Raw genomic sequence first — 10,569 nt, 5'->3', positions numbered from 1 at the left:
TGGTACCATTCACAGGGAAACCACACACAGCTGCCGCTCTGTGAGCTGATCCCTGCCACCACCACCACCGCACCTTGGAAAGACTCCCTTCAGAGAGTGCTTCTCTTCCTCGGCCCCTTTTCCATCTTCCACAAAGCCCCTTGGAGAGTGATCACTTAATTAGTATATAGATGTATGTCTTGATGCATTTGTCTAAATCTTACACAAGATAGTAGCTTAGGCAAAAATTATTTACTGTGTTTGGTAATCAATCCAAGCAAAGGCTAGGATACAGCTGAACCTTAGGAGTTATTTGCTCCAGAGGCTTAAATGACACCAAGGCTTTTATTTCTGTTGCCCAAGTGACTATCAGGCAGAATCTTCCTAGTGGCTGAAGACAGAAACTCCAGGGAATTCTCAGACTCACAGCAGATGCTTAGCCACCATAGAGAAAGAGAGGCCTATTCTCTTAGGTCTCAAGTTAAAAAAAAAAAAAAAAGTTCTGTGAAAGCCCTCCGACTGGATCTAGTTTAAAGCAGATGCTCCTCCTTCTTGCACAGGGAGACAGAACGTATAACATGGCAACTCCTATTCTAATCACATCGATACAGTTGTGCAGAAAGAACCATTTCCCAAAAGGTGAGAAGAAGGCAGGGAAATTGTGCTATTCTAGATAGAAAAATAACTAAATATCTAATATGACACATTGAATTCATTCAAAGACAAACCCAGAAAGAATCTTTGGCATTTATATCAGGCCGACCACTCTTGTATTTTCTGTTTTGTCTGTTCATTCTCTTGCTCAATTTCAATTGCAGAGGTCCATGTTCCCTGTGTGTTTGCTAAGTCCTGGCCTTAGAAGTGATTGCAGAAGAGAGAAGCCAATTGACTCTTCCAAGTGTCTTATTTACAGTCTCACCCTCTACTTGACCATGATACTTTGGGGTTACTCAAGGCTGATTCCTAAGTTTTATTTCTTCTCATTCAAAACCCTCTTTCTTGAAGACCTCGTCTCAGCTAATTAACTATATTACCACTATATGTAAATATCACAAAAATGATTACCTCCAGTCCGGACCTTTTTTCTGAGTCCCATACCTATATGTCCAGCTGTCTCCTCGGCTTCTCTTCTTGGATGTCTCAAAGGCACCTCAAAGACAACACCTCCCAAAATGAGTTCACAATCTTTCTCTTTCCACTTTTCAATGGATCCTCCTTATTGTGTTCTTAGGAATTAATACAACTCATCCAGTTACAGCATCTGGAAGCCTAGCAAACACCCTCGACTCCTCCTTCTCCCTCACTCCATATCTAATCCTTTACTTCTTAAACATCTTTGAATCCATGCATTTTTCTCAACCTCCAACACAATTCTTATCCAGGATACCATCCTCACCTACCTGCGCTGCTGAAATCTACCCATTTGGTCTAATGGCCAACATCATCATCCATAGCTGGAGTGACTGTTCCATAATCCAAATATAGTTATCTTACCCATAACTTAGATATAGCTATAAATACTCCACATGGCTACCCACGTTCTGCCTAAAAATGAAGGTGGAGGTGGCGTTCTGGAGTCTCATGGAAATACAGCTGCAGTTGAGGCCAAAAAGACCCCAGATATCAGTTTCAGCATCAACGTCAGCAGAAAAGTCTGCAACCTAGAGACCCTGTCCTTCCCCTCATTGTCCATTCCCTCCAACCCCAGCCTGAACATTCACTGGAAAAAGGAGGTCTCAGGTATTTGGAGTACCTACTACTCAGATCAACAGCACATAGCAAATGTGAAGCAGGCTGCCAGATTGGCAGCGAAGCCCAGAGATTAACAGAGCACTGACTATGGTACAGAAAATTCTTTCTCTAGAAGTCGGTGAGTTTCCAGAGGTAAACCAGTCATAACTTGGGAATCTGTGATGGCCTAGGCCATCCTTAATTGTGTCTGTGTGTTGACAGAGGGAGACATGTGTGTGAGCATGTGAACGTGAGGGATTAAAAGCCCCAGTAAACTTCTAACCCCCTTGAAACGTCTTTATTTGATGCTAAAGTTAGCAGGTTATCAGGTTATCACTTGAATCTTCAACAAGCCATTAGGGCACAGTCATTAAGAAAAAGGACGCTGAAGTGAGATTGTGTGGCTACAATCCTGGCCTGATAAAATTAGCTTCAGAAATTTGATCAAATCACTCAATCTGTCTCTGCTTCAGTTTCTTGACCTATACAATGAGGACACTCATATCGTACCTATACTTAAGCGTTATTTAAGGGTTTATTACTTCTTACATGGCGTAGTTGGAGAAATACGCATACTGTAAGGGAGAGAACTACACTGAAAATAGAGGATTTTGAGTCAGACAGAAATGAATTAGAATCCCAGTCCCACCCTTCACTATTTGTGTTAGCCTGAACAACTTAATTAATTTTCCCAAGTAATCTCACTTGCAAATGTAGATAAAAATTATTCACAAACTCTTAGGGAGGCTTAAAAATGTAAATGTATGTACACTTCAGCACTTGGCATGTCGTAGACCTTAATACATAGCAACCATTACTATTAAAAGCCATGGATCCTAATACCAGTCTAGACGGGAAGACGAAATTACACAATGAAAATATATAATAAAACTAAGCAAATGTGACATGTCCTATGAGAAGGAAGCTCAAGTTTTTAGCGTATTTGGAGTAGAGCGAGATCAGTTCAAATTGGTAAGGGTTGGTGTTCGTGTTCGGCTTTAGAAGAGGGGGAGAGTTTAGACTTTGCAATGAGAACTTTTAGCCAGAAATAGTGAATATTTGTACACGTACTTCTGTTTCCCTCTCCTGGTACCACAATCATAACACTTGAGCACAGCCTTTCCCTGATTCAGGTGAGCACCACCAAACCTCCTGCCACCCACCCTGCAGGCAGCCATTGCTAATCAATTTGAGCTGGAGCCCAGATCAAACTGTTACCTTCTCTGAGTTTGATATATGGAAATGTGGCTGAAAATAATTCCAGGTTATGGAAATACTGTAGTCAAAGTCATAAAGCCAGGCAGTCATGTGTCAGGGATGGGGAATCTTGGGGAATTAAGGTATCTGAATGGATTATTGGGAAATTAGTATGGAAGAGTGACAATATTAATAGGTAACATTCATTAAACATTTGCTATACACCAGGTTCTTTTCTAAGTGTTTTATTTATATCACCTCAATCCTTGTGATAACTGTGAGGTACAATAGTCATTTGTGTTTTACAGATGAAGAAACACGGACACAGAGCATGGCTTATGAGCAGTAGATCTGGGATTCAACGCTGGATGGTCTTGCCCCACAGCCTGTACCCTGAACCCTGCCCTATATTCTATGTAGACTGGGACATATCAGCGGTCTCAGGAGGGGGGATTCAGTCAATAGGCAACGGGGAACTGAACAAATGTTGAACAGGACATGTTTAGGTCCTGTTGGCAGGGCACAGAGGGATTAGATGGTCTGAGAACAGTGACCAGCTAAGAGCAGGATACCCTTGAAGAGAAAGGAAGGGGAGCAGGGCAGGGGAAAGAAGGAGAACAAGAGAGAAGGATACAGAGAGAAAACGTGTGACTGTATTTCAGCTCTAAGCAACAGCTGAATTTCTACATCAGGAATCATTTTAAGAGTTTGTCAGGCCATGTTTTGGCCCAAGCCGTGGAATAATCAATTTCTGGCACCATGAAAGCCCATTGTGAGTGGCTGAGTTAGTTCTCAGAGAGTCAGTAAACTGAGCAACGCCTTGTCAGAGAGGGATGGGGGCAAAATTACAGCTGTGGAATTTATCGGCAGTGTCTTTCTCAGGGTGTCAATACATTTTTTATTAGCTCTTGTGCAAATAGCCCTAGAAATGAGGCAATGCGCAGGGGAACGAACCTCATAAACGTGGGAGTGCTTTGCAGCCCTGTATCTGCCCACAGCCTCTGGAGCTTCAGATCACCCATCCTCAGCATTTGTCTCTTTGTGCTGATGGCCACTCATGACACTGCCAGGAGTTAGACTAGTTCCGCAGGAAAGACCATGACAGTCACACTGTCACAAGGCAAGGGAAAGACTTCAATGTCGTGTTTTGCAGCCTGCAGATTTGTTTGGTAGAATTGCATCTTACACTTCCCAGAGAGAGGATTGTTTACTCTTTCTTTTAAAGTCCATATAAAGATCATTTTCTTACTATAATATCACATAACAGTAGATAAACAGTTGTTCTTTCTGTCTAGATTAACTTCCTTTTCCTGTAACCTAATAAAAAGATAGTGCTGATGAAAGAAGAACCACATGTTATTGGCTGGGTGCCCTCTTAAATCCCCATAAGAGTCTCTAAGCCTCAGTTTTTCTTGTCTAATATAAGAACAATGACTTGTTTTATAATGTTGGAGGCCCGTAAGAAATTTGCAAGATCAAGTGAGTCAGAACTTGTACATGTGAGGATACATTTGACAACCATAATAACAGATGGCAGAAGCTAAATTCTGAATATTGACCCTAAACACAGTAAGAAAACAGACCAAGAACGGGGGAATGAAGGAGGGGAACTTCTGCTAAATGAAGACCAGGGTTTAGACAGAGAAAGATATAGTCAGCTTTGGCAAAACTACCACATGAGCAGAATCCTTGAGGGTGAGCATGTAAAGTGAAGAACTGCCCCTCAGTTCTGCTGGGGTAACTCAGCAACTTCTTTGCCATGATGGAACTTTGAAGAGAAAGGAGGATCTCACTTTTAGAGATGGATTATCAGCTCCATTTTCTCCCATGGTCTTCCCCGGAAGGGTTGTGGGACAGACCAATGATAATCCCTCCCTCCACCAGGAGGGAATTAGATCAGAGAAAGAATGGGAATCCAACCATTCATTTCCTATGTATTTACCCAAATTCATAAAAACAGGTGCACAAAAGACTTGTACACTAGTGTTTAGAGAAAATTTATTCTTAAGAGCCCCAAACTGGAAACAACCAAATATTCATTGATAGGTGAATGAGTAAACAAAATATCGTGTATCCAAACAATGTAATATTACTCCACAATAAAAATGAAACACAAAAGAGAACATGTATCCAAAGGAAATGGAAACATGATGTTGAAGAGATATCTCCAGTATTATTCACAATAGCAAAGATTCATCAATGGATGAATGGATAAAGAAGATATAATACATATATACAATGGAATACTATCCAGCTATGAGAAAGAAAGAAATCCTGCCATTTGCAACAACATGAATGGACCTTGAGGACATTATGCTAAGTGAGATAAGTCAGAGAAAGACAAATACTGTATGATTTCACTTATATGTGAAATCTAAAAAAGCTGCACTCATAAAAACAGAGAATAGAATGGTGGTTACCAGGGGCCGGGGTTAAGGAATAGAAGAGATGTTGTTCAGGGTACAAATTTAAAACTAGTAGATAAATGTCTTAGGTATCTAATGCACAGTACAGTGGTTATAGCCAATGATATTGTATTATAAATATCAAACTTGCTAGGAAACTAGATCTTAATTATTCCCACCACAAAAAGGTATTATATGTATGTGATGGAATAGAGGTAATGCTAATGTTATAACGGTAATCATATTGTAATATATAAATGTAGTAAATCAACATGCTATATACCTTAAACTTACACAATTGCATGCCAATTAGCTCTCAATAAAAATTAGTGAAATAAAAGTAAAAATAAAATGGGAAGTGTAGGCCATGTCAGACTGCAGACTTGCCCCCGAGCAGCAGTCTCTCTGGGTCAGCCCCACCTTCCCCACGCATGATGGTCCCCATGGCAGCTCACCTCTGGCCACAACTTCCCAGAGCAAATTAGTTTATATGCTCCCACCTTTGTTCAGAGTTTCAGTGTGACCTCCTCCCAAATATTAACTGCCACTCCCAGCAGCTAGACTGTTCAGTTAAGCTCTGACAAGTTCCAGGCTCAGGCTGGGGGTGCTCTGCCCAGCATCTGAGACGAGCATGGCCAAAAAATTCCATGGCCAGGTTCTCATTTCAGATCACAGTGAACTGGCAGTGAAAGAATTAAACCTATTCAGAATAACACAATGTCTTCACAGATTAATTCTGTTCTAAGTGGACTTGAGGGGGTGCTAATGTTTTCTTTGTGGGGTTAGTAGCAGAGGTCCAGGAGAAGGGCATGCATGAAAGTGGGGGAAAGGTGATGGAAGATTGCTTCTTTTGGAAACATTTTTAACATACAAAAAGATAGAAATCGTACATCTAACTAATATGGAATGCTTTGTGCTGCCCACATATTTAATATTGGTTATAAATGAGTATATCAAACCCATCCTTTGCTGCATAATTTTGCAATTTATTCAATTAAATGTCTCTTTGCCTGCATTGCATTGATTTTATAGCAAATGAAATGAGATAAGCATAAATGCAATCTTGTAACCCATAAGATATTTTATTATAAAATTCTGATGATGTAATTTCAGGAGAAAGAATAGAGAAGGACAAAAAAGAGAAGGTTAAATAAAAGAAAAACAGGAAAAAAGAACAGGAAGGGAAGGAGAGGAAGGGAGAGAGAAAGAAGGTAGAGGAAAGAATAGAGGGAGGGGGAGAGAAGAGAGAGAGGAAAGGTGATAAGGGGAGGAAAGGGAGAGAGAGAGAAGAGGGGGAGAGAGACAGAAATGGGGGGCTAGGGGGAACTGTCAGTATTCCAAAGGCTAAGGTTATATTTTATTTATTGTTATTTTCTCTTCTCCACAGTCCTTCCTTACACAGTGCTTGACACATAATTTATGCTATCTAAGTATTTGTTGAATTGAACTGAATCACTCCACCTGGGACAGGGTGGAGAAGGGAAGAAAAATAGAGATAAAAAGTAAAGATAGAGATAGAGATAGAAGGAGATACTAAAAACATGTAACTATAGTTAATAACTAAAGAAGGATAGATTAAAAAAAACATGGAGGAGAACTGACTCTGGGTGATGAACACACAATGGGATTTATAGATGATGTAATACAGAATTGTGCACCTGAAATCTATGTAATTTTACTAACAATTGTCACCTCAATAAATTTAATAAAATAAAATTTAAAAAAAAAAGCATGGAGGAACAAAAGATAGTAGAAGATGGGAAACAGGAAAAAGAAAGAAGAGTAAAGGAGAAGTAGAGGGAAGGAGGAAGTTTGATAAAGTAAGTGATCTATTCAGGGACTGTGAGTCCAGTGAATTCAATTAAAACAACAGGATGGCTCACAAACTTGGACGCCAGTGAAGTGCACAGGCCAATGTATGAGCATAGACCTGACATTGTGCCCTCCCTAGAAGCCTTGAGTTCCCATCCAATACCTTTCAATTTCACCTCAGCACTGTCTGATAAGAGGGTTCCCCAGCTCAGAGGGATTATGCTCAAATGCACTGCTCAATAAGGTACCCAGAAAGAAGATCTCTCCAGTTCTGTGGCCACTTACAATAATGACACAAAGGTCTCCAAGAGATACCTGGGCCAGATGAAGGAAGGAGACCTGGACTGGACTGGTGTTTGGTGGACAGACATGATTCTCCTGCTCTGGAAAGATGGGATAACCACTGCTGGGGTCGATCCCCTGCCTCTTGCTTCCACTTGACACGATAAGCATATATTAATCTCTCATGCATCAGGGACAGGGTAAAATAAAATAATGGAGACAGCCCCTCTCTTCTCTCAATTTGGTATGAGGGGATGCAAGCATCAATGTGTTGGGTTTCTGTCATGTGCCAAGCCCTGTGCCAAGTCCTTCACAGATATAATTTCATTTAACCTGCACAACTCAAATAAATATCATTACCTCCATTTTTACAAATGAGGAATCTAAGGCTCAGAGATGCTTGCCCATGCCATGACATTATGGAGTAAAACAAATAGATAAATTGATATAAAACAAGATAAATCTCTGTTCATTCCTCAATACCCTGAACAGTGCCTGCAATATTGAAAGATGTTCAGTAAATATTTCTGAACAAATGAGGAAAAGGAGGGCATGGCCACAGACAGCTACAAATTGTTTCAGGATTTCTAAGGAGAAGAGCGATTATATGAGATTTGTGGCTGTCCCTTGAGGAAAAGGTAGTGCCGTGATAGAGTGGAGATGAAGTGGAACAAGATGAAGGAAGGGCCAATGTCATCCCCAAAAGTCTTCTCCCAGCACCCAGTATTAACTCCTCAGATGGGCCAGGCCAGGCCAGTCCTTCTGTCTCTGAAATCACTGCCCATGTTCCAAGCCCTTGCTCTCATACCTCTCGTCACCAGGGGTGCCTTGCTCTTCTGCTTCATCGGTGAAAATCGAAATAAGCTCCATTTAACTCCCAGAGTCTCTTCTGTCTGGGACCACTCCCCTAGACGTCTCTTCTTTAAACTCTTGCTGCCCAGATGGTCAGTACTGGATACATACAGCTCTGTTCTGAGCAGTATTTGTTGCCAATAACTTAAATGGACATAGGAAAATAAATAAATAAATAATATGTTTGTGTATATATATATTTTTTTTCTTTTTAATATGTGAATGATCTCAAAGCAATATGAGTCACTAAGAGACTGGTTCACAAAATTAGAATTCAGAAATGATAATCTGAAGCAAACAAAGTTAAAATTTTATTAAAACAAATGTTAAGTCATCTGTTTATCTATTCAACAAGATCTCACAGATAATACTCTGGCCTCAGACCTGATCTAGTTTCTAGGGGTACAAAGTTGAATGAGATGTATGTTCCCTCTCCAACTAGAACTTCATACTCTATTGGAGAAGACAAATACAAAAAATAAAAGTTTGCAATAGTGGATGATAAGTGCTGTAATGAAGGTATAAAAAGGCTGTGAGGACTTTTTGTTTCTGGTCTGACATGTATGTCCTAACAAGATCAAAGCTGAACAAATTAACAATCAACATATTTTTCTTGATCAGAGAATTGAGGTCAGAACACAAACTGCTGCCCCCACATTGGAGATACAGACAGGCTGATACAGAGACCACAACAGAGTAGAAACCATCAAAAGAACCAGGGTAGAAAAACTTAACCTGTAGTTGACAAATTGCCAAAAACTCAGTATGGACAACTGGAGAGTTAAAAACTGCTTCCAAGAGCTCATACTAAAGATTGAAGAAAAAACCTTTTGTGCTTCTAGCAGAAGGAGAAGTAACTATTTTGAAATATGTCAGAATATTCTGTTCTCAGTAATAAGGCCTGCCCTCAAGAGACATTATTGTACTAGAGACTAATCGATTGGGGTTTTATCAGAGCCTATCCTATTTGTGGAGAGGGAAATACCCAACTCTAGTCCCCTGTAGCCTCCTGTCTAAGGGGTAAAAACAAAATAAAACCAAGACAGGAATAAACTTGCTCAGATCTTTTCCCCCATTCTCCACATGTCTATCCCAGAAGCTGTCAACTCTCCCTTGGCACGTTGACTGCAGACAGCCTGGTCTACTCAAGAGGAGTTGTCAGTATTAAAGGAGCCAATGTGCATGAAAGTGTGAAGAGCTGCGCTTAGAACATCTCTATCTAATGTCCTTCAGATCCAATATATTGTACTATCACCAAATCTTTCCCACAATCCCACTAGTGACCCACACCATTGTCTCCCCTGTGGGTTAGGCAGAAATGCAGAAATTATCCTGCATGTCTCCTCTTCCCTACAGCCCATCATGGTGAGGTCCTGTGGATTCTAATTCTATTGCCGCTCACAAGCCCAGTTTTTGTTCCTAGTATTTTAATTCGGGCCCCTTCCTGTCACTGCATCTCTCTCTCTCTCTCTCTCTCTCTCTCTCTCTCTCTCTCTCTCTCTCTCCCTCCCTCCCTCCCTCCATCTGGCTTGTCCCTCCAATACCATCTCAATTCAGACCTAGAGGTTCAGAAGGGCTTAGCAGAATCCTGTGTCGAGTAAAGTTCAACAGCTGTTACTATTATCACTAGAAGTGTAAATATGGATGAGACAAGCCTTCATTAAACTCCTTGAATACATTCCTATTGCCTTGAAGTAAAATCCTCATTTCTGCCCATCTTTGCAGCCTTTCATCCACTCCTCCGCTCACACTCTCACCTCTTGCCCTTCTGAGCATTCTGCCCCAATGCTTCCAATACCTTGATTCTTTTTTGTTTTTGTTTTTGAACAGGAGGGAAAACTTAATTTTAAAAATGACATCTATAGGAAAACAGCCAAAAAAGGTGCACAGTGCATGTTATGCCTCTGTACATCAGAAAGCAGTTAAAAAGGCGACCTGGGAGGCCTTGTGTTAATCCAGAATCGTTGGTACCTCCTTTAAATTCCTGAATTCTAAACTTCATTGTATAAAAGGCCACTTGAAATATGTATCAACACCCTCCAAAAGCAGGTTTTCAAATCTGAAGGCCCCTAAAGAGGTGCATTTAGACTGCTTCACACTGTGGAATGCTTGTGCAGACCTTGATCCCTGTGAGAGGACAGCAGCATCCACCACACAGGACGTCCATGGTCGGGCCACCAACCACAGAAACCAGCCCTGTGAAGACCACAGTAGTGAACTGAGCCAGAGCTAACACTGAGATATGGCAAAAAAGAAACATCTGCCCAAGGCAAACATTTGAGTTCCAGCTCATTTGGTGATTTTCTTGACT

The sequence above is a fragment of the Rhinolophus sinicus genome, linkage group LG16 (assembly GCF_036562045.2).
Source record: "Rhinolophus sinicus isolate RSC01 linkage group LG16, ASM3656204v1, whole genome shotgun sequence".
Classification (NCBI taxonomy): domain Eukaryota; kingdom Metazoa; phylum Chordata; class Mammalia; order Chiroptera; family Rhinolophidae; genus Rhinolophus; species Rhinolophus sinicus.
This window is presented reverse-complemented; position numbering follows the sequence as displayed.